This window comes from Chionomys nivalis, chromosome 10 (assembly GCF_950005125.1).
Source record: "Chionomys nivalis chromosome 10, mChiNiv1.1, whole genome shotgun sequence".
NCBI classification, from domain to species: domain Eukaryota; kingdom Metazoa; phylum Chordata; class Mammalia; order Rodentia; family Cricetidae; genus Chionomys; species Chionomys nivalis.
This window is the reverse complement of record NC_080095.1, coordinates 57182133-57207797: the sequence shown is the minus strand read 5'-3', so window position 1 is coordinate 57207797 and position 25665 is coordinate 57182133. Positions and strand designations below refer to the sequence as shown.

Below are 25665 nucleotides of genomic sequence, written 5' to 3'. Positions count from 1 at the left end.
TAAGTAAAGAAATGATGATTGAAAGCATAAAGATTGGGTATGACCTAAACAGAGAACCTCAACAGACTAATCTCAAATGACTGCAAGACACTCAAGGACATGCTCAGCATTCTTAGCCACCAGAAAAATGCAAATCCAAACGACTCTGAGATCCATCTTATACCTGTCAGAATGACCGAGATCAAAAACACTGATGACAGCTTGTGCTGGAAAGGATGTGGGGTAGGGGAACACTCCTCTATTGCTGGAGGAAGTGTAAATTTTAAGACACTTTGAAAATCAATATGGTGATTTCTCAGAAAATTAGGAAACAATCTACCTCAAGATGCAGCAGTATTGTTGTTGGGTATATACCCAAAAGATGCTCTGTCTTACCACAAGGACATGTTCATAGCAGCATTATTTGTAATAGCCAGAACCTGGAAATAACCTAGTTGCCCCTCAAATGAAGAATGGATAAAGAAAATGTGGTACATTTACACAATAAAATACTACACAGCAGTAAAAAACAGCGGCATCTTAAAATTTGCTTGCAAATGAATAGATCTAGAAAAAAAGAATATTGAGTGAGGAAACTCAGACCCAGAAAGACAAATATAATATGTACTCACTCATAAGTGGCTTCTAGGCATAAAGCAAAAAAAAAAAAAAAAAAAAAAAAGCCAGCCTAGAATACACAACCCCAGTCAATCTAGAAAACAAAGAGACCCTAAGAGAGATATACCTGGGTTTACATAAAAAGGAGAAAAAGCCAAACTCTCCTGAGTAAATTGGGTGTGTGGGGATCATGAGAGATGTAAGGATGGGAAAGAAAGTGGAGAAAAATATATAGCTCAATAAAAACAATAAAAAATGGCAAAAAGAGCTTGGGCAGAATGCAGCATAGTGCACTGGCTGGAGAACCTACAGAGGAGTAGCACAGGCTGATTGTGTAAGTGGGGGTGAGAAATCACATTTGAGAACGACTATGTAGTAGCATCTTTCCAAGTGCAAATTTTAAACTTTCTTCATCCCTAGAACTCTAGGGGACACTTACATTGGTTAAATAAGCATATGAACATGGTCATTTCTTGATTCCATGACACTACCTGACAGTGAAGATGCCACTCTTACGGGCAGAGAGAGCAGAAAAAATTTAACTGCTTGCAATGCCCAGTCTACTCACAAGGGACACATTCAAATCTGGTTGCAATGACAAATTTGTTTTTTTATCAGTTTTTTGATGTATTGTGATAACAAAGTTTTTTTTTTTCAGTTCATTACCTCAGTGTGTCAGACAGTTAAACTAAAATTAGCTTCAAAGTATATAGTACATGATAGGCTTTGTGGATTCATAAAGAATAAAAAGCAAAATAGACATGCGCTAACAATATCCAAATAATTATCAATGGGGAAACATTGAATGATTCACTGTACAAAATGTGCTTCTAGTGTAAAACTGCTGATGTAGCTGTGCTCCAAGACAAGACTTTTCTCACATAACATGGCATTCTAGAAAGAGCAAAGCAGAGTGTTTGATAACGTCTTTCAAGCAGAGGGAAAAGATAAGGGTTTAGTATTTTACTGCAAGGTGAGGAGTATGACCAGAGCAAACACACTTTTATACGTGTGGTCTTTATGTATACATATGTATCCATGGGTGTATACATTAGCATCCTGCTTACTCCAAAGAGAGGACCTCACAGTCTATGATTAGTTTACTTAGCTAAGAATGGATGAAAAGAAAACTGTTTTTAGCAAGAAGTAATCATAGGAAATAACAGCTCTCAAGCCCCACCGCAAATACCAAGTTAATGACAAATGTGTGGAATACTTCTTTGAGCTTCCTGAGAATCCAAGGAAGAAGCAGAAGAGCTGCAAGGAATCACAAAGACACACAGGGAAGGGGAGAAGAAGAGGAATGTGGCTTCATGCTCATTAGTGCTTCTTCCTGTCTGCACAACTTGGTCTAAGCAAAGAGCCATCAAGATCAATAGTCTCAGTTTCCATGAGTTTGTAGGCTTTCTGGGGTTAGAATTGTTGTTGAATTCTAACTTTGTTCCATGGTGATCTGATAGTACACAGGTGGTTACTACAATTTCTTTGTATCTATGGATGTTTGCTTTGTTACCAATTATGTGATCAATTTTTGAGAAGGTTCCATGAGATGCTGAGAAGAAGGTATGTTCTTTTCTGTTTGGGTGGAATGTTCTATAGATGTCTGTTAAGTCCATTTGGTTCATTACATCTGTTAGTTCTCTTATTTCTCTGTTAAGTTTCTGTCTGGTTGACCTGTCCATTGGAGAAAGGAGTGTTGAAATCACCCACTATTAGAGTGTGGGGTTTGATGTATGCTTTGAGTTCTAGTAATTTTTTTTTCATACGTGGGTGCTTTTATATTAGGGGCGTAGACATTCAGGATTGAGACTTCATCCTGATAAATTGTTCCTGTTATGAGTATAAAGTGTCCATATCCATCTCTTCTGATTGATTTTAGTTTGAAGTCAATTTTGTTAGATATTAGTATAGCCACACCCGCTTGTTTCTTTGGACCATTTGATTGGAAAACCTTTTCCCAACCCTTTATTCTGAGGTAGTGTCTATCTTTGAGTTTGAGGTGTGTTTCTTGTAAACAGCAGAATGTTAAATCCTGATTTCATATACATTCTCTTAATCTGTGCCGTTTTATAGGTGAATTGAGTACATTGATATTAAGTGATATTAATGACCAGTGGTTGTTAACTCCGTTTTTTTTTTTTTTTCTGGTGGTAGTGTTTGTGTGTTTTCCTTCTTTGCGTTGTGCTGGTGGAGGGTTGTCTGATGCTTGTGTTATTATGGGTGTTGTTGGCTTCTTTGGTTTGTGATTTTCCTTCTAGTATTTTCTGTAAGGCAGAAACATACATATGATTAAGAGCTACACTCTAAAATGTATCGGCAACTCCCCTAGTAAATAACCAAACAAACTTTTAGCAACTTAAAACAAGTGAGTAAAAGACTTTTTGGACATTTCTCCAAGGAAGACATAGAATAGCAAATAGGTGTATGTAAAAAAATTATTCCTTGTCATTAATCATAACGGAAATGCCTATTAAAATGACAACAAGGTGTCTACCTCTGTTTGCTAAAATATTTGTAACTATTAGAAATTAGAAAATAGTAACAAAAAAATTCAAGAGCATGAGCATGGAGAAATTGGTACCTGCTTTGGTCTGAAGATGATGTGATTCCCCAAAGTCTTAACTGCCAGATAATGGCCATTTTGATCATGGGTGCTTTGACTTAATCATTTTATAATTAACAATTTTATGGAAGTTTGGACAGTGTTAGACACGTCCAGAAATAGTGGTCTTTTGATCATGAGGGCTTTGATCTAATCATTTAAACAACCTAATCACTTTACAATTTATAATTTTATGGCAGTTTTGAAGAGGGGCAGGAACTTCCAGAAGGTAGAACCAGTAGATTTCTGGGGATGTGTCTTTGAGGAATATAAGTTATCCAGGACTTCACTCACCCTATCTTTTTCACCTTCATCATCATTGCCCTCTTTTCTGTCATTGCCCTTGACCTCTTACTTCTCCTCCCAACTCCTCTCTACTACCATGATATGAGTACCCGGGTCTCTCCAACAACTTCTGTCATGATGTTTAGCCCAAATAACTAAACTTCCTGTGAATTTAAGCCCAAATAACTCTGTCTACCTTAAAATTACTTGTGAGGGTAGATCTCAGGTTATGTTTTATTATACAATGAAACTGACACCTTTATTTTAGCAAAAAGCACACATAAAGTCATATATCACTTAAAGTCATGGTTATGTTCTGAGAAATGGGCCATTAGGTGATCTTTCTTGCTTTTGTGCAAATACCAAAAAGTACACTTGTATAGACATATCGATCACTTCGTTGGGCAGCACATCATATATCATTGTATATGTTCCCTATATTAACTCAAGCATTGTCAGCTAGCACATCTCAATTTACAGAAATCATGTTCAAACTTCTCTTGGAATTTTAAATCAAAGAACTCAAAGCCCTTTTAAAAATAGGAATGAGATAAATGATGGACCTTAAAATCTGTTCTCATTCAAACATCAAATACTAACTGATTTTTGATTACCTGCTTTGCTTGAGGTTGGAAGGGATTTCAAACCATGTGTCTCAGACAGACTGCCATAGGATCTCTCAGCAAGGCATCTCTCTTACTACCATAAAAAGCCATGTTCGTTTCTCAAGCCATTTTCTGACCAATATGGGATTCTGCCTTGCTCCCAATGGGAGACGCTATTACATGAATAATAAACCTTTTGATCCACTCTCGGGTGTGTTGTATCATCAATTTCAACATTGAAATGAGAAACTTCAGTGGAATCTATAACGTTTGGACTATGTACTTTACTATTTGCCCTTTCTCTGACAGTTCTAACTCCTTTTTCAATTTGGAGCCATTATATAGACTACTGTACAATAATCCTGTGATTCTTTTCTCTTAGGAAAAGTCTGCAGCTCTGAGTTAAAATTTTTGTGTTGCTGGTGTATCTTTTTTATTAAATTTAGAAACAGAAATGATCACAGCTAAGAAATTCTATTAACAAAGTCATGATACTTTGCTAAAACTTGCCCCATGGGAAATTACTTTCTTTTAAAGGATACTTATTAAAGATCTGACATTTTATGTTTTTATTAATCAGTGTCATTGCACACTAGATCACCACCACACCAACTTTCAACTCGTACTTCCATACAATAAATTCTCAGTAATGAAACATATGTGTGTCAAATAAATACTTACCAGAAGCTTCTGCAATTGTAATCCTATTTACATTACCTATAATTTCCTATTGTCTCATAATTTATGTTGACTTCTATGAAATTATTTGAATACCCAGGTTACTTCTTTACTGAAAATCTATCCCATACTTGGTTTATGAAATGTAGAGTGTCTCAATTTTTCATGCTCATTCAATATCATAAAATAGATTACAGACTTTCAATGAATATGTGCTAATTAATTTATTATAGTATTACTTTATATATAATTATTTCTAATAATCCCTCATTACCTAGTACTAAATGTCTGTTTATTGATTTGTTATAGGAAATGATCTGAACATAAAATTAAATGGCATATATTTCTGACAACAATCTAAGTAAAATAAGGTAGAGAAATAAATTAGGAATTGCTCAGGGGTTTAGTTATGTATTTTATGTGAGTTCAGCCTTATGAATCTTACAGATAATTTCATGAATAAGAGTGAATACTTAAGTAATATATACATACAAATTTGTATGCAGATAATAAATAAACATTTTTTCCTGATAAGTTAGAAGGATGGAGTACACTTCTGAACTTGGTGATTTTTTTGCGAGCTAAAGTTGGAGACAGCATTTCCCTCATTCCTTTCCACTTGGACTTGGTTGTACCTTCATCCTTCCTTTACACCAGCACAATCCAACCTCACTGGAGGGCAGTTTTCAGAGGTAGTTTTCCAGTGATATAGTCCCCATAATACACAACACTCACCAAGGCTTCTCAGTGTCTTTGGAGAAGGTACTTCCCTGAAGTTTCTGGAATGCACTATTTTACAAGACATCAAAAGAAGCTCAGAATATTATAGAAAAGCAGACATTTAAATGCCAAGATATTAGCATCATAGTGCAACATTGACTTCTCTGGAGGGAGATGGAGTTTTGTGGTAAAGTTTATACTGTACTCATAATTCTGGAAAGTCTGTTTAGAAAGTCTAGGCCTGAATATAAGACAGTATCCACAATAAATCTAAATATTCATCAATTATTCGTTTCATTGACTATTATAAATTGTGAGAATGAATTGAAATTACCATGCTTTGTTTAACTTAATTATACTTAAAACTTTTTTATTCTTTGTTTATTAAATTACTGGTGTCCCATAGCTCTTTAGTGCAGAACAGGAGCCTTTCAATTCCATAAATTTCTCAAAAAAGTAAAGGAAGGCATAACACTAAAAAGATACATAAAAAGATACACAGTTTTGTAATCTTCAATTTGACAATTTAAGGAATCCAGCCAGGTTATTTAATTTAAAATAAATAAGATGGTATCTTATAGCTACCTTTTTTAACATGGAAAATAAGAAATAACTAGAAGATTATTATAACTAAGAATGAAAAAAGTGAGATTGATACTTTTTTATCATCTTCTTTGGTGTTTTATCTAATTTGGTTTTTTAATATACAAGTCAGGGGACAAGAAAATAGCTGTTTCAATCACAGTTATGATTGAACATCCAAGAACCATGAAGTTGAACTATGGGTGTAAAAGGAGTAATATTGGGCTGGTAAATTGATCACCTATGAGTCTTGCATGCTTGGCACAATGATATTGGCTATATCCACCACTGAGAAAAAAAGTCAGTTTCAGAGAACATCACCCTTTTGTAATCTGGGCAAGGAAACCTATCATAGATCACTAGTCGCTATTCTTCTGTTTCCATGATTGCTGCAATCACATTGGGATGTTTGATGAAAATTTACCTAAAACGGGGACATCAAAATGGGAATGAAGGGACATGTTTGTAGAATGTAAAATAAAAACAGAGCAAAAGAAAACATACCTGAGTTTTCCTAAATCTATAATCTCCTAGAAAATAACGTTAGTGCTATAAAGTTAAATAGCACTTATACATTTTAGGCTAAACATTTATTTGTTCATTTGTTTGTTTGAGACAGAATGTATGTAGCCCTGGATGTCCTGGAACTCACTATGTAGAGGAGGCTGACCTTGAACTCACAGAAATCTACCTGCTTCTTCCTCCTGAGTGCCGCGATTAAAAGTATGCACCTCCATGGCCAGCTTAGGCTGAATTTTTAAGGAGAGGATTTTACCTTGTAGCAGAGATTCTCATTGTAGTAAATTGTAGATCAGATGATTTCTACAGAACATAGGATATATTTTCCTAGATGGCAGTTATAATCTGACCATCTGTGAAATGGGTAATGTAGAAAAGTGTACAGACACTACAGATGAACTCATTTGGGTCAGTTGACAGTGTCTGTGAATATGTATGTGCACTTCCATGTATGTTGAGAGTGAAGCAGAGGCAATGCAATGTTGTCAAGCATGAGGGATTCTAACCATGATACCATACAGTTTAGTTTAGGTTTTGGAGTTTAATAGCTATGGAATTTGAGCTAAGTTATCATCTCTTTGTTAGGTGCGGACAATAAACTTGATGGACATGGCAATGGTATAGGGTTCTGAGAATTCTGCATGTTTTATATTGCAGTGCTGTAGTCATAGTTTCTGCTGTGATGATACACCATGACCAAAAGCAACTTGGGAAGGAAGCACTTTCAGTTTTCAGTTCCACATCACAGTGCATCGTGGAAGTCAAGGGCAGGAACTCAAACAGGGAAGGAACCTGGAGAAAAGAAGTGAAACAGAAGCCATTCAGAAATGTCCTTCATGACTTGCTTTCGTGGCTTGCTCAACCTGCTTTCTTATACAACCCAGGATCGTTTGCCCAGGGTTAACGTTACCCACAAATAAGCAGGTCTTCCCACACCAATCAAGAAAACATACCACAGGCTTGTGCATAGTCTCATCTGGAAGGGATGCTTCTCAAATAAGATTCCCTCTTCCAAAATGATGCTAGCATTTGTCAACTTGACATAAAACTAGCCAGCACATGTAGAGCATTATGAATATTAACTGGCATGGAATACATGTCTGCTGCTAACCTTACACATGGTAAATTGATGTGGGAGTTGATATATGCTGTGAATATGTTTTATTGCCATTGCATAATAAAAAAGCAACTTTTGGCCAACATCTTAACAGAGTAAAGCCAGGCTGAAAGAGATGTATAGAGAGAGTAGGCAGAGTCAGGGAGAAGCCATGTAACTGCTGTTGGAGACAGACTCCTCTGCTGGAGCCCGCCGAAACTTTGCTGGTAGGCCAGGACCTCGTGGTGATGCACAGGTTATAGAGATGGGTTAGTTTAGGATATAAGAGCCTACTAGAAATATGCTTAAACTATTGGCCAAACATTAATGCAAATAATATAATTTCTGAGTGATTATTTCAGGTCTAAGTGTCTGAGAACAAACAACCTCTGCTAACAGAACATCTTTTTAATAATATATTTATTATTCTCCAGAGAAACTTGGATTGCACACTCATTAGGAATGTTTACTCTGACTTCTGTTTGAGCTATTTTAGAGATTACTCTTAAACACATCAATCCCTCTTTTCTCCACCCTGTTTATCTTTTACAGGACAGGTATTAAACTGAGTATAGTTTCTTAAAGCATGGCAATATATCATATAAACATTTGATATGATGGTGGATAATTTTTAGTATAAAAACTGCTGTAAGACAACAAGAGAATAAAATAAGAAATAGATCTTTTTCAGTTTGAAGAGGGAGAGAGAGAGAGATTGAAATAGGAAATAGCCATAGGAGTACAGACTTGCATTAATTTTCAACATAGGAAGCTCACCAATACATAAAACTCTTATCTGCCAGTGACTGGGAAGGTCATTTGTTCCAAGTACTTGTCTTCAATGTGAAGAATGCCACAAGGTGTAGGTCAATAATGAGTGGCTGAGTTGCCAGATTCTAATGGAGATATATACTTAGATTTTCCCAGATCATTTGTTAGTGGGCAAAGCCCAGACTTAAGAGAAAAGCTTTGTCTGTATATACTAGTTTTCTATCATTACTACAATAAAATACAACATACATAGCTTAAAGCAGAACTTGTTTATTAATTCATAGTTTCTGTAAGTCAGGGGACTGGTAAAGCTCAGTAAGACTCTGCTGTTTCTGGTTTCACAGACTGATATCAAAATGACTGAGGTCAGGGCAGCTCTATGTAGGATACATTTCTGAATTCATCAAGTTTTTGGCAAAATCTACCATCTTGTGGTCCCTGGTGCCATATCTTGAAGTGCCCTTTCTGTGCTTTTCTCTGGTATCTTCAGGCTTTGGTCTTACCAGGATGCTTTGGTCTGCTTGAGTTGATGTGTGTGCAGAATGAAGTAAGGGTGTAACTTCAGTATTCTCTACGATATGCAGTTATCCATCAACATTTTTAAGAGATTCAGCCTTTTCCATAATGTGTCCTTTTCAAAACCTTGTTTAAAACCAGATAACTACAGATAACATGTCTCATCCTAAAGAGAGTATAAGATAATTTAATAGTATAAGATATATAATGAAAAAAACACATTAAGATGTAATAATAATTTAGTATAGGGAAAAGAGATGGATAAAGTGGATTATGAGTGAAATTCATAGGTATAATGCATTGATTTAAATGAATCTCATATTTCCTAATATTGGGTCATAAATATGGCCCTAATTTTCCTGACATCAAAGTATCCACTTAAGGACTGCTTGGAAGTTCTGTTGGTTAAGGGAGGATGTCACACTGTCTCAAGAAGATACAATGTTGCCGGGCGATGGTGGCCTTTAATCCCAGCACTTGGGAGGCAGAGGCAGGCGGATCTCTGTGAGTTCGAGACCAGCCTGGTCTACAAGAGCTAGTTCCAGGACAGGCTCCAAAACCACAGAGAAACCCTGTCTCAAAAAACCAAAAAAAAAAAAAAAAAAAAAAGATACAATGTTTTGTGAAAACACTAAAACTAAATTAGTTAGTTCAAAAAATAAAATTAATTAATATTACTTAAAATCAATTTTAGCATTGTAAGTGATTTTAGTACTATCATTTAAGATTTCTTGTATCATAAAATATAAAAAACAGACTATAAAAGCTTTGCGTACATTAAGTTTTGCATGTTAATTAAAGTTTGTATGAATTATATTAATAAAGTTTGAAGGCAGAAGAAATGGGATATGTTCAATAATATCTAGTTTGCTGTTGATGGGAATTGCAAAATGCCTGCAGTTGACAGAAAGTCATGGTAGAAACAATCCTAACCTTGTCTCCACATCTCGGCATGCTGCTTTTCTCTGTAAAATTGATCTAAAAGACAAATGCGTCTCGAGAGAGGATGCTAATGCTTGTCCATTTTAAAACTTGACCTCCCTACAGTTCTCCCTGTAATATCAATTCAGTCCACAAAAAGGTTGTGGTTTGCTCTCTGGAAGTTTCGGATAGACAGTGCAAGAAGGGTGCATACAACATGTGTCTGGGATATAGACATTGTAGACAGTATCACTCAGGAGTTAGCTCTTTGCAATTAAAAACAAAGAGGAACTCTGAGGGAAAAAAGACTTTAATACTCTAAATGTAAAGCAAGCACAGAACATATAAAATGCTTGATTATAGTAAGGCAGATGAATTGTAGCTGACTATCAAAGATGTTACTGTAACCTTATTTTCATATGTTAGAGAGCAAAGCACAACAAGTAAAGTATTAACTGAATATGTAAGGTGACATTTTAAAAAGTAATAAAATTAACTTTCAGTGTTCACTATAAACCCACACTGTTTGGAATATAACAGACATAAAAATTTCTCTTCATTTTTTAAAATCTCCTATTTCATGACTAATTCATGAATATTGCAGTATTCATAAATTTTACAATAGTACTCTTTTCTCTAAATACAAGATCACATTAAATGTTCATTCTTAACTAAATATAGCTGTTGGATTGCTAATGGATACAACTGGAAAATGAGTTTAGAGGTAACTTTTGTGTTAAGCTACCTCTGTTTATCTAATAATTATTAAAGTGATTTTAAAAATGAAATATGTATCTTTAAATGCTAGGAATAAAAAAATCTGATAAACCATTTAAATATTTTTGGAAGTATTTGTCCTTTGTGTTAGTGGACTTTAAAAACTCGCTGTTGCAAAAATTAAAGTCTTCCATGATAATGAATTCTGTACAATCAGTACATGGACTACCTTACTCTGAGTTCCTGGATGATTCAAACTTGTCTTTATAAAAATTTTAAGAAACTATTTAGATTTATAGTTGTCTTCTAGTCTAGATGCTTATAAAACAAGAGCCCGGGAGATAATACCAGCATAGGAAGGACATCTGATGATTTTAGGTATGGATGTTCATTTTCCATGAAGACGTAGAGCTACCAGAAGGAGGAAGAAGTCATGGGAGAACTAAGTTTAATGATGAGGTTGGAGCAGTGATTACTACTAGACAAGTTGAAGGACCAACATCTTTAAATCAAACTCTTAAGGCTACATTGCAGCACAGCAGTTCACAGGAGAACCAGTAAAGATGCTGAGACTAGAAAAAAAGTTCATGACAGCAGCCAGTGCTATTTAATGAAGACCAAAGAAGCCTTAGACTAGATAGCGCATTAGCTGGATCACCTATGCTTTTGAGCCTCAATCTGCTCATCTTAAAATAATCAAGTGATACAGCAGTTAAACACACTTTATAAAATCATACTACAGGATTTTTCTAGGTTCATATTTGGCAGTTGGTAGTTACAAGAGTCATTAACTACTATTCTGAGATATTAACCCAAAAGAAAATTGGTCAAATAAATTTGAGCTGAGAGAAATGAAAAAACAAAACAAAACAAAAAAAAATCCAGATTATTTCGAATGTGGTGGCTTTGGTAAGTTTTTAGTGATAAGCAAGTAAGAATTTATTGGAAAGATCTGTTTTGAGTGTTTATGTATGAGATTGCACATCTTGATATTTTCAAGTTTTAGCCAATTTTCTGCTATAACTTATGCTCCATTGATTGCACAGGTTTGTAAACTTCATTTCCTATCCCTTGAAGTTCTTTTAATACAGGATTTTCTACAACTCAAACTGTCAGTAATCTTCATCTTAGCAACTGTCAGGGGACTGTGGTGAGCATAGAGCTATGTCACAGAGGGGCACATCAGACTATCCTACATGTCTGTATTTCCTGGCACAGGAAGTTCTTTCAATGAACTAGCCATTGTTCTTTCTTTTATAAAATTTCCTTGAAGCTGAATTTACATATACTATAAATATTATAAAATTAGTCAATAAAATGTACAGTTAGGATTGGTAATATAAAATTTCCAGAATTCTCAGCAACTTAACACTCCTTGAACTCTGGAGGAGAAAATTTGACAAGCAAATTCCAGTAGATTTATAACAAGAATGTCTTACTGGTCTCAAACATTCATATTTAGTCTTGTAGTCACTAAAGAATTCACAAACACGTTTTCATAAAATTATATACTAATAAATACTTTAACATCACAGTATAAACGGTATATAAGACATTTTCAATTTAAATCTATCAGATTTTTATATTTGAGTCAATTAAAAATACAATCCCTGCTCACAGAGGAGTAAATTGAGGCTCTCTCTGCAGCAATACTTTTTTATTTATAAGACTTTTTATTTATTAGACTTTTTAAAAAATACCAATACAAGTTCCCACTCCTTTCCTCCCATTCCTTCCACACACCCTCCCACCGACCCCCATCCAATTTTCAGAGAGGGTAGGCACATTGCTGTGTGGAAGGTCTAAGGCTCTCCCTGCTATATCTAGGTTGAACAAGGTATATACCCAAAAAGAATGGGTTCCAAAAAAGTCAGTACATGCAGTAGGGATAAATTCTGGTGCCACTGCCAGTGGCCCCTCAGTCTGCTCCAGCCAGGCAACTGTCAACCACATTCAGAGGGTTTAGTTTGGTCCTACGCTTGTTCCTTTCCAGTTCGGCTGGAATTGGTGAGCTCCCACTAGCTCAGGAAGACAGTTTCCATGGGTGAACCCATCAGTCTCTTTGCTCATATTCTCATTCTTCTCACTCTTCAATTGGACTTTGGGAGCTCAGTCCGGTGCTCCAATGTGGGTTTCTGCCTTTGTTTCCATCAGTTGCTGGATGAAGGTTCTATGGTGATATTGAAGATATTCATCAGTCTGACAACAGGGCAAGTCAAGATCGGGCCCCCTCTCCTCTATTGCTTAGGGTCTTAGCTGAGGTCATCATTGTGGCTTCCCGGAAATTTCTCTAGAACCAGGTTTCTGCTAACCCCATAATGGCTCCCTCAATCAAGATATCTTATTCCTTGTCCTCATCTCTGTCCCTCCTCCACTCGACCATCCCATTCCCTCAAGTTCTTCTCACCCTTCCCCCTCTCCCCTTGTCTTCCCTTTCTACCCTCCCTTCTCTCACCCTCGTGCTCCCAATTTTGTCAGGTGATCTTGTCTGTTTCAAATTTCCAAGTGTATCTATTTGTTTTCCTTTGTGAAGCACTACTTTTAAATGATTGAGATGCTTGTCTCAACATAGCTGGGCTACAGAGTAACTATCTCTACCCATAAAGGAGCCTGCCTCTCTGCTAGTCTAGTTTGTGAAGGACATAGTACAAAGGCAATTTTATTGATGGTGAACTAAGATTGCTTAGAACCAGGCAAGCAATACTTGAGGCATTAAAGTTGGTCAGTGAATTGTCTGAGGAGGCAGCTATCCAGAGCCAACAGATTGTAAGTCATGGGTTTGCCTGCCAATGCAGCAACATTTTTCTCCCACTAGAAGCTGGACTCATGTACAGTCTTTCTGCTGTGGCTTGTTCCCTAACTGTGAACCTAGGTGGATTCAGTTTTGGATAATTTCTTCTATGATTCTTTTTCTAGTACCTGCACAAGGCATTTCTTATTCTTATCACATATTTTACAGATCAGAAAGACTGTTTTTTTAAGATGTCTGAAGATATTCCAAGCTTTCAAAGAAAGAGAACTTTTGAGATACTAATTAACCATTAAAGACTAGGAAAGATTTTCTTTTCTTAAATATAACAGAAGTTATGGAGAATAAACAATGGTTTTTTGTAGGATCTGCTGTTTTGATTGGGAAAAATTTGAATACATTCAGGAAACAGAAAGAATTCATATCCACTTCTTTTTATGTCCAATGGTTATTTCCAAGTTAAGTATATCCTTCAAGAATAATCAGCAAGTGACCTTCACAACAATCATAGAATGTAGTGAACACATGTGACAAATAAATGTAGGCTTTGTGTGGTAAGGAAGATCTCAGATATTAATATAGCATGCATACCTCTTACTCTTTATACATGTACATATGTATATAAGTATATGTGTCACATCACCTCCTGTGCAGTTTATGGAATCTCTCACAGAGACTGTGGCACAAACTTCAAGGAAGAGTGCCCGCAGAGAAGTTGTGTGTATGTGCTGTGATTCCTGCATCAGAGCCCTTGCACCTTTGGCATTACCTGCTTATGTTCTGAGGAATAGAGTCTGGTCTCTTCTGAAAGGGAAGATAGTATGTTTAAGTTTCCAGAGTCTACCGATGAGACATTACCACATATAGTAGTATATGATGCTAATGGAGAAAGATGGGTTAACATTCAAGGCAAAAAGGTTTCCAGGCTTAACCTGGTTCTTAGGAAATAAAGAACAAAAGGCAAACTTAATTAAGCAATTAAGACACATTTAGTAAAGATGGGATAAGGATAGAAGAGAGAGACAAGTGCCTGTAATGTCTTGAGATTGGCTTTGGGGAAGGTTTGAAAAGGAGTTAGAAATATGGAGAAGAAGATAGAAGAAGTTCTTCTGCATAGATTGCATAAATATAAAAAGACTGTAAACTATGTGACTGTTAACCACAACTGCTTGCCCTTAGCTCAAAATGCCATGAATTCATAGCCTAGATAAAGATTTATTTCAAAACTAATGCCAAGTCATGTCTAGCATGACCAACCGCAGACTTACCCCAGGGACATCTGTCTGATGAAATTCTATTCTCATGTATCTGATATAATAATTCTAAGAATAATCTGTATCACATGAAAAAATAATACATGCTGTTAAGTAATTTTTTCTCATAAAAGATGAGTCTCATGCCTAGTAAAGATGCATTCAGATGCAATTCCTTTGAGTCTTGTGTCTGTTTGTCATTCGCTGACTCGTTACCCACCTTTTCCTGAGACCCTGTCTCATCGGTCCCAGTGCCTTGGCTGAGCTGGTCCATCGTGTATATGTGTGTGTATGTATGTATGTATATATATGAAGGTATGTATGATACAGGAAAACACAAATCAAAACTTTAACTAAAATTATTTTAAAGATTTGAATTTATAAGTGCTGTTTATCTCCACTTATGAGTCTAAATACATTATTTTTTAAATTAAAATATGTCTGTGTGTGTGTGTGTGCTTGTGTGTGTGTGTAAAGGAGAGAAAGAAGAGAGAGACCACAAAACTGAGAAAATGGCTCCATCAGAACAAATCAGGAAACACCATTTCTCCATGGCTTCTGCTTTAGTTCCTTCCTCTAGGTTCCTGTTCTACTTGAGTTCCTGCCCAGACTTCCCTTATGGACAGACTGTGATTGGAACGTATCAGCCACATAAACACTTTCCTCCCTAAGTTACTTTTGGTCACAGTCTTTATTAGGGAAACAGGACGCAATCTAGGACATAGGCCTTGTCAACCAGAAGATATGAAAAACTTGTACATAAATATTATTGCCCAATGTAGTCACATAATGTCATTAAAGGGATTTCAAATAAGCACCATGGATGGCCAAGAGGGGAAGATAAACAAGACAGTCTCTGATCAATTCTGTTGGATAGCCTTCATACAACAAAATTGATTAGATTTTTGAGTCTACAAATAATTTCAAAGGCACAATAAATGATTTCAATAAATTTATAAAGCTTATTAAAATTGCCATATAATAATTATTGTCGTTTTATGAAATGAAAGTTTCTGTTTGTTTTTCAAATTTCCTTGCAATTATAGACCACTGTGTCTATGTCAAACATACTATTAAGCTACTAAATATTCATTGAGATCATTTGCAAGGTAGTGCAAATTTGTGTTTTTAAGGAAATAGTGGTGGTGTTTATTCAGTGCACATTTTTTTAAATGTGCTACAGTGAATATCAAACATGTGGGCTACCAAATTTATTTAGACACATTTTGAGAAAAGAATTTTATAATCCAATAAACTTAGCAAACACATAATAACTTATCTCTTCTGGAAATTAAAATAAATATTTAAATGTGCTTTTCAAAAAGGTTTTTTAATTTTATGTTTATGTATGAGTTCCTTCATGGATGTATGTACATGCATATGTGTATGTATTCATGTGCATGTATGTATGTCAATGTATGTATGTTCACCACACGAGTAACTGCGAGCTAAAATATGTCCCTCTGCAAGAGCAGCAAGCACTCTTAATCACTGAATCTTCTCCTCGGCCCCTTATGTGTGCTTTTTAAAATCAGGTCAGAGTTAACAAGATGGCTAAGTAGATAAGAAGATACCAGTAGATCTGATGAGCTGAATTTTATCCCTAGTACCTTCATGACAGAAAGAAGGAATTGACTTCTGCAAGCTGTCTTATGACCCACATGCACATACCCTGTCATGAACATACACACATCACACACACACACACACACACACTAAATGACATTTAAAAACTGAAATCAGATCAATGTCACATGAGATAGTTTAATTCCAAAAACTTTATACCGTTGCATTTTGCATACTTGGCTTTATTGTAGTGACAGATCTTAATACAATGAATGAGGATTCTCATTATCTATAGAATTACAACATTTGAGCTAGAAGAAATCTGCTTAAATCTTGCATAATACATTCAGAAATTCTAGAAAAGAGTTCATGGATGGCAGCGTATTTTGCATTCCAGAAGAAAACTGCCTCAAGTTGTTTTCCCCTATGATTCGTGTTTATGATTTGCCTCTGAATCATACATGCAAACAGGCAGCTGAGTGTACACTCTCAGCTACTAAGCACTTTTTAATGAAGCAGACCACACTTTGTTTAAACATGCATCAGTGTTTATGGTTTTGTGTCATGACAGCATCAGAATAAGAATCATTTTGGCCTAGAAAAAAATTGAAACCTTCCAGTAATGAAGGCTTCAGAACAGGATCAAGCATCCCTACTGGTTCCATCACTCATTTTATCTGCTGGTCTCTTTCTTCTCTCTGGAGTGTGTTATGGAGTAACATATTGCCCTTTCCATTATGGAATGTGCTCTTATACCGGCATTTAGGAGTCTGAATTTGGGATCATTATAAATCTAGGTGTTGACTCTTGCATTTATCCTTGTTTGAAGGGTGTTTTGTTCCTTTGTTTTATGTTTCCTCTCTTATTTTCTGATATAGGTGGCCCAGGGTTCTGTGACTAGCAAGTGTTCTGGTCCAATAGGTTTGTGGGGCCTTTGGTACCTAAATCTGACCTGACCTTCTGTAGAGCCAAAGTCGGTACCTATAGAGTCTTTTGTTCTTACTGATGTGAGCTGTACTTGGGCCTATGGAGTCTGCCCCCAGGAAGGATGCTGAGATGGGGAGTATCAGAGTGATTCCTGGATGAATAGAATCCAGTGATTGGCAGTGGTCCAGCTGGCAGAGGGATCACTCACTTGCTAAGGGTTGTATTTTTGATACTTATAGTCAACTTGTTCCAATTAATAAAAATGACTACAAAAAAGAGATATGCCCTGAATAGAAGTTATGAGTTAGTATTGCTGTAAGATAAAGGAACTAACTAAAGCTACTACAGCTGAGGCTTATTCCAGAGAACCAGCCAGATATGAATAGGCAGCTATAGTGTCCACATGTCTGTCTCTACATGGGTAAGTTAGTTTACTAAGAACCAAACTATCCTCATCAGCCACTGGTGTGAAAGGACTTGACACTTCAGAATCTCCTTGTCCAGGTTCCACTAGCAAACTCATCTCTGGTTTTTTGAAGTCTTACTAGTGGCACAGGGTCATGGAGAATGAAGCCAGGAGTTGGTTAGAAAGAAGCCCATCTCCTTCAGCATCCAGCTATGACTTTTCCCCTGGCTGGTCATCTATAGGAGGGTCCATCAGCACTCTGTGAGCTCTTTCTGCAGCTGCTGCTCACTTCCTTTTCATAAATCTTGAGTTGTCTTCTCATAATTACTTCTGTTATTTGTAGCTGTGTCTCATCTCCTTTCCTGGAAACCAAAACAAAATCTTCACCATTAAGAGTAGATACTGAGTCTGAGGAGACACTTATTTTTCCAACAAAAGTCTTGTCATCCATAACTCAAGAATGAGGCTCAACTCATGAATAGTTAATTTTTTTTAAATATAATTTGACAGGAGTTCTCCCCACGTTTCAAGAACCGTTTCTGCACATTCTGTGGATACATCATCAAATCCACGCAAGAGAGGTTCATCGTTATCTTCGTCTTCATTATCTTCTGGAGGAAAGGGGATCATGAATCTCTGAGATCCAGACTGTGGCAGGCGAGCTGAAGGATTGGCTGTAGCTTCCCTCCCCCTCCCCCCGACTCACTTTTCAAACATACAACTTCATATAAAGTAGCAGCATTATTCTTCCTCTCCTTTTGCTTTATCTGCTTCAGTTTCAGAAAGAGGTTTTCAGTAGTGCTGCATTTGCTGAAGGGCCAGAACAACCTTTCCTTAGGTGAGCAAACTCGAACTTTCATCTCCAAGAGAAAGCAAACAGGCCCCTCTACTTCTGTTATCAACAAATCCACAGCTGTTGTCACGAACAACACCTTATTTTTAGAAGTTTCTTCATTCACAACTTGAAAATGTGGGGATTTGGATTCCAACTTCCAGTAAGGACATATGATTTTCCATCTGAACTTTTGCCCGTAGACTCCAAGTTCAAAAAGTGCATATCACTATTTTGGACATCTTTTTATGGGCTAAGGAGGAGACCAAGGCACCTTTCAATGGCAAGTTCTTTGTTAGTTGTTTGCTGCACACAGATGACAATCTTCTTTTCAGTTCTGTTGAAGTTTAAAACATTGCCTGTCCTTGTCATTGGGAACAGCACTAAAATAACCTTTACTATCATCTTCTTTAATTTAAAGGCACAGAGAAGGTAAAGATGTCACTGTCTGAACTCTGTGGCATGGCAGTGGCTGAGAGTGGGGTCTGCTTGGCAGTATGGCAGAAGGCAGTGGTAAAACTGTAAAGGATTCAGCTTATAGCTTCTTGTATTTCACAGCAAAAGACATGTATTCTGAAGAGCTCTGCTTTATAGTGACTTTCAGTGAATGCAAAACAGTCGCTTTTAGGAGTTCCCATCACGTTCTCTGACATAGAAGAGCATCTTGTAGATATGGTGGTTTGCTATTTCAGTGTTGGTCTGACAGTTCCTTCATATATATTCAGCACTGACTTCTCAAGATGGGCACCATCCTCAAGGTTTCCACTTCACTCCGGGGAGCATTTACTGAGGCACAGCCTAAGTAAGTTGCTGCAGGAATTCCTTCAGCCAGTAGCCTTTAAGTTACCCATCCACTTGGTCATGGCTCTTATTTTATATATGCTGATGAACGTGTGTGTCCGACCTTTCTTCCAGCTACGGGATTCGGTTGCTGTTCCCAGTTTGACCAGAAGACTGTAATCTGTGAGTCTACCCCTAAATAAATAACACTCTATTATGCTCAGTTCTGGGCTAGTGTGGGATTTCTTTTAAGCATCCATAAATTAGTTTATAATTATTTTAGTTTCCCCAGATTTTTTGTTTCCAAATGAATGTGAAAGTCTTTATATCAGTTCTCTGATGTCATAACTAACTACGAACTCCCATGTGTCTTGTGGTTCAAATAATCTGTATGTTTATTTTCTCACACGTCTGGAGTCTAGCTAGCTGAAACCCCATAGATCGTGCCACTAAGCTGGTTTGAAGATAGAAATCTATGTTTATTTTTTTATCATGAGGCCTAGTTCCAGCATCTGCTTTTTATCTCTGTGCCTTCTCCATTGTGTATCTCTAAAAATAAATAATTAGGTATATGTCTGTCTATCTATATGTCTTTGTAGGCACCTTTTCATGTGTAAGGAAGGGTACAGATTCTCTGGTAACCTCCCATGTGAATATACAAGTTCAACCTTTGGTTATTTGTCCTTGTGTGAGACAGGGTCTTTACATCTTGTATGAGATCATCTCTACTGATGCCTAAACCATGTTTCCACTTGTGGAATCTGCTGTCTCCACCTCCCATCTCCCCATAGGGGTGTTCTGGGATTGAAACCTTGCATTACTGCTTCTAGTTTGTCCTCAGCTTTGTTTTACAAAAGCTTTTAACTACTGAGTCAGCTACTCAACCCCTCCACCCCCAAAAAAATGTTTTACAAGAACATTTTTAGTGGGTTTTGGGCTAAACAGCAGATATTATCTTTTCAATATTATAAATTTATTAAATTCTCAGGTACTTTTTTCCCCCAAGGAAGTACCATTTTCAGGCCCCATTAGAATAAGCTCATGTCTTTTGTGTAGAGCTACAATTTCACTCATTCTGAAACTAGTTGGTGGAGTTCCCAGAAGGACATATTGTACTTTTGGTTTGATTCTTTTTTGGCTCACCACCAAGTAGTCTAAAATCTCATGAAATTCTTTATTCATATTCAATATCAAAATCATGAATGCTTTCAGAAGCAAAATATTTAAAACATGCACAAGACACTTGCAAGGCAGCTCTCTGCCTTACCTTGCAGATCCTCTGGTTCCTGGAAAACAAAATTCTCAACAGGATAAGGAACTTGTACTGTTATCTAAATCTTCATCCAGAAAGTCTCACTAAATTGAAAATAACTGTTGGTCAAAATAAAACTTCTTACAAATACAAGCAATTTACTTTCTAGACCAAGTTCCCTTTGTTTTGGCAGACTGGCGATTATTCACAAAGAATTTTCAATAAGAATAAAACACTTTGGATTGCTGTTCTGTAAACTGTTATTATAATACTCCCAAAACAACTTATCTGGTAACAATAATAAAAGAGTTCATGTAACAATGATCAAAGATTTAAGTCTTGTGGAGTCCTTTACCTTTTAAAGTTAACTTGCAAAAATCATCCATGTCCTTTTTATTTTTTTGTTTCTTGAAAAAGTGTGTGAGACTGAAGAGCTGACTCAGTGATTACAAGAGCCTATAGAGGACCTGAGTCCGGTTTCCAGCATCCACCTCCGAGGGCCAACAAAGGGTGGTAACTATAGCTCCAGGGTTTCTGAACCTCTTCTGGCCTCCTCAGGAACCTGCACCGACATGCACATACCTAAACATATTTACGTGATTAAAAACAAAAGAAATATTTTGTAAATAATAATAGGAAGAAGAAGATAATGATGATGATGATGATGAAGGAGGAGGAGGAGGAGGAGGAGGAGGAGGAGGAGGAGGAGGAGAAGAAGAAGAAGAAGAAGAAGAAGAAGAAGAAGAAGAAGAAGAAGAAGAAGAAGAAGAAGAAGAAGAAGAAGAAGAAAATATCCATACTAATATCCATACTAATAATTTTGTGAGTTTTTACAGTTCTACTTACTTATTCAATAGCGTTTCTTGATAAAGGATATTGTGTTGACCAGTGTGGCACTGAAATGACTGTAAAAACAAATGAGCACAAGCTTCCTGACTATCCTACTTCTGCCGCCCATGTGCCCAGACTGCAGCAATGTATCTCCCCAGTCAGCTCAAGGCTTTGGTTTTCTTATAAAATACGAGACATTCATTTACTGTGGCACGTAAATTCAGTATTCTTTTCACTTATTGGATTCATTTGTCTCATGTCATCAGTTCCCCTTGTCTTTCTACTTATTCTCAAATTATAAGGAATTGAAAGTTTCGTGTTCATCATTTCTCTGAAATTGCATAGCAATTTCAAAATCATGTTATCACCATTAAAGTGAATCAAATAATCTAAGACTACCTGGAAACAGTCACTTATAATGCCTACTTTCAAACACTGGACATATTTTTCACTAATGGATTTCTTAGTAAATGGTTAATATTTTATATATTACAAAAACTTCATTCACTAATTAAACCTCCATTTCTTGACCTTGTAGATAGAATCTTATTAGGTGTCTTTCATTCTTAAGGAATATAACACTGCTAATTGATATAAAGAAATACATACAGAGTTATAGTAATAAAATCTGACTTGAGATTATTACAAACACTGAGATAACGTAAAAGAGCCACCCAGTTTAAGGCGCCTTCATGCGGGAAGCGCTAAATTCCCCTTAGCCATTAGCCACCATTCCAAAGGAATGACAGCTCTGTTTAATATTTTTACGGGTCATTTTGGCACTTAGCCTCTTCTATATAATCTGGCATGACTCTTAAAACAGAAACATAGGAACTTAGACACATCCAGGAGCTAGGGATGAGTGCTACAAGGATGCAGAAAGGGCATATTTAAGGGTAAGCTGAAGAATGTGTTGGCCAAGCTTCACCTGTTGTTTCCTAAAGCACAGGAAACCCATTATCCCCATACTCCCCATGCGTTCCTCACATTTTCTTCACTGTGACAAAATTCCAGAGAAAACAAGTGAAGGAAGGAATGCTTCATTTTGACTTATGGCTTCAAGGGTTTCACTCCAGGCTCACAGGGCTCCCTTGCTTTTACATCTTTGGCATAGTCAAAACGTGGCAGAAGAGCATGAAAAACAAACAAACAAAAAAAAAGCTGTTCACCTACGAACAGCCAAGGAAGAGCCAAAGAGAAGACTGAAGTACATTAACTCCATCCACTAATGTACTTCCTCTAAGGAGGAATACTTTCTAAGAGGCCACTAAGTATGGAAATGTCAATGAATGCACCCATTGTAGAACTTAATGCTGTCTTGACCCAATCTCAAAAGTGCCACCAGCTGTGGACCGAGTTTACAACACATGATACTTTGCGGAGACTCTTCATATTCAAACCATAGTACTGCATTTGAAATGTTTCTTTTTAATGCCTCTACTTATGCCTTCTAGACTGAAATACATAGTTCATAAGCCAGGGAATAACCAAACTATTATTAAATAGGTTTTTTTTCTTTGATAGAAAAGATAGGTTTGTTTTTCTTCTTGTCTTAGAGATCTGCCTCTGAGACACAAACTATTTCCTCATTATTAGCTTCGCCAGCAGATTTAGCATTGTCATCTTAACAGGTTATGGTGCTGCTACTGGAAGAGAGTTAATTGGTGAATGAGCGATTGGCAATCATAGATTAGCATATTCATAAGCGCGGAGGCTTTACTCTCATTTACAAAGATGGTGAAATGCTTTGACTACATAAAAGCCATTCTTTTTTTTTTTTTTTGAGTCTTTGGGTAGGAGACTTCTCCCAAGGATAAACTGTGAATATGCAAAGTATCTGTGAAAACTAACCTCAAAAAGCCAAATAACTTTGCTGTTGATGTTGTCGTTGGCACAATAATTTGCTGATTAAAAGGAGCTGATTGTTCAAACAGCTGGATTGACAACTCAGTATGGGGTTGGTCTGTAAACCTGTGAACACAGAAATTTTCTGTTCTGGGTAGGTAAAGATTTCATCTTTTCCTATTCATTAAAGATGTGTTTTCATTAGCATATGGAGTGAAATTCAAAGGCTGGGTCTTAAAGAAATGAAACAATTTGTCACTGCATGTGACAAGTCTTCCTCCCTGTGATAATCAGCACTTGTTTGGGAGAGGAAACTGCAAAGAACTGGAAATTGAAATATGAAGAAGGAAGCTGACTCTCCCTTCACTGAAACCAAAGCCTTTGCTTTTAAGTGTAAATCCACCATTTATTATACCCCTGGTGAAAGAAAGGTAGTATTCATTGTGTATTAACTATGACCTTGAAAAATCACAAAGGAATGTACTCTGCAAAGGGTAAAAAGAAGTAAGCTTAATAAGAGATTTTCTTTTGTTTAAATTATCTAAAGTAAAAAGAATTATCAAGCCTTTGTAAAAATGAACTTTGGCTCCTTTACTAATTATCAGCAGGACAATTTCATCACTAATTATTTGCTCCACAATGCAAAGATTCCAAATCCATATTATACTTAAAATAAGGTTTATTAAATTGTATAATTATAGTACCAAATTGCTTCTGATGTTTATGGAAACAGAACTGTTTACTGCTCCATAAATGAGCAGTATAAAATGGAACTATCTGTACTCTGAGGAAATCTGGTGAAATTACAAACAACATAATTGCTTCTCTTACCTTTGGCAGCATCTTACAAAGCAGAACTATATAAGATCCTGAGGTGTTCATCGCTGCTTATAAAACATCAGTAGAATTTGCAGAAGGAGGTTAACCAGGAGGATTGGGATGTGGAGTAACTATGAGATTGGGACATTGTACAATTGTGGATAAATGAGGAAAGAAGGATATGAAGAGTTGATTGGGCAGTTTTAGTACAAGACAGTAACCATTTCGACGGAGATACTGAAATGGTCCAAAGATAGGCCCTGTGAGAGCTCCTGGGAAGCTTGTAATAGCTGCCAAATGAACATAGGACATTAGAGTCGGTCAGCAAGGGCAGAGTCCACATTGTGTAATTCTTACTTTAAAAGGTTTCCTGCCCAAACAGGAGTCGATAGCTTCCTTGGTGCTTGTAAGCAGGAGTAGTAGTGAGAAGAAACATGGAGTGGTAAGTAAGGAGAGGGAACCAGCCTGTTCATCACAGTACCTCATGCAATGACCATCAAAGAGTCAGAACAGACCCTCCAATTTTGCATTCCCAACATCCAGCAGATGTCATTTTTGGCCAATCCCAGGTGTAATCTTGAGAGTGTGGAATTCTGGGAAACATAGTTTTAGTATAAGTAGGATGACACACTGTAACCCGCCACTTTCAAACTTACACAGTCTTTCCAGATTTTCAGTTGTATGAGTCTGTTCTTAATATTACTGATATGGGTGTGTTATTTCATTATATAGGTTTTGTAGGCTTTGCTACTGCTTCTAATTTTTCCTAAGCATTCATTTTCATTTTGCTTTCCTGAAACATTATGAAATGTATAAAGGGTCATATTTTCTGTTTATTTATTTTCTAACATGTTTTCAGATTTATGCATGAAAGCTATTTTGTTTTATGTTAATGTTTCTAGAAAGTGTTTGGTTGGAATAAATTCTGTAATTAATTATTTTATAGGCAAACAGTTGGTATCTGTAGAAATATTCTTGTTTTTGTCCCACTGTTTTTAAAATCTAAAATAGGACTTACAATGTGTGTGTTGTCTTTCAATCAATATGATGAATTACATAAATGGATGTCCTAACAATAGACGATCTTTGTACTCTGCATTCCTAAAGAAAAATGCTAAGTGGTCTTTTGTGTGAAATTTTCATTCTGATAGTTCAGTATTTATACTGTTTTTGATCAGTGAGAATATTTAGCCATATTTTTTTGGTTTTATGTTCTTATTAGTTTGTCAATGTAGGTATCAATGCCAAGTTTATTTCCATATAAACACTGCACAGACTTATGGATTTCCTGTATTTGTAAACAGTTATCTAATGTTTGAAATAACAATTGTTTGAATTTAGTAATATAAACATCTGGGCCTGATGAATTATGTATGTGTTTGTGATACTGCTGATAAATAAATTTTTCTCTTCCAGAAAATTAATCTCACTCTAATAGTTTATCTATTAATTTCTTATCTGTTATCTGTACTGATTAATTGTTGTATTAGTTATTTTTCCATTACTGTGATAAAACACCACAACCAAGACAACTTATAACAGAAGCGGTTATTTGGCTTTACAGTTGCAGAGGTTCACAATGGTTCGGGAGGTGCAGCAGCCTGCAACAGTCTTGGTAAGGGGGAGAAAGAAGCTGAGACATGACATCCTCAGCCACAAGTATGATGAGAACAGGAAGTGGAGCAAGATTATATGCTATCAAAGGTTAACCCAACAACACATTTCCTCCAGCAAGGCCACATCTCCTTATCCACCAATCAGAAATCTCTCTGGGGGACATTTTTTATCAAACCACA

General features: G+C 36.4%; 1 pseudogene; it reads right to left on the bottom strand.

The window, feature by feature from the left end:
- Positions 1-18002: 18002 nt before the first annotated feature.
- LOC130882278 (rab GTPase-activating protein 1-like) lies at positions 18003-23932 on the bottom strand (annotated as a pseudogene).
- Between the last annotated feature and the right edge of the window lie 1733 nt (positions 23933-25665).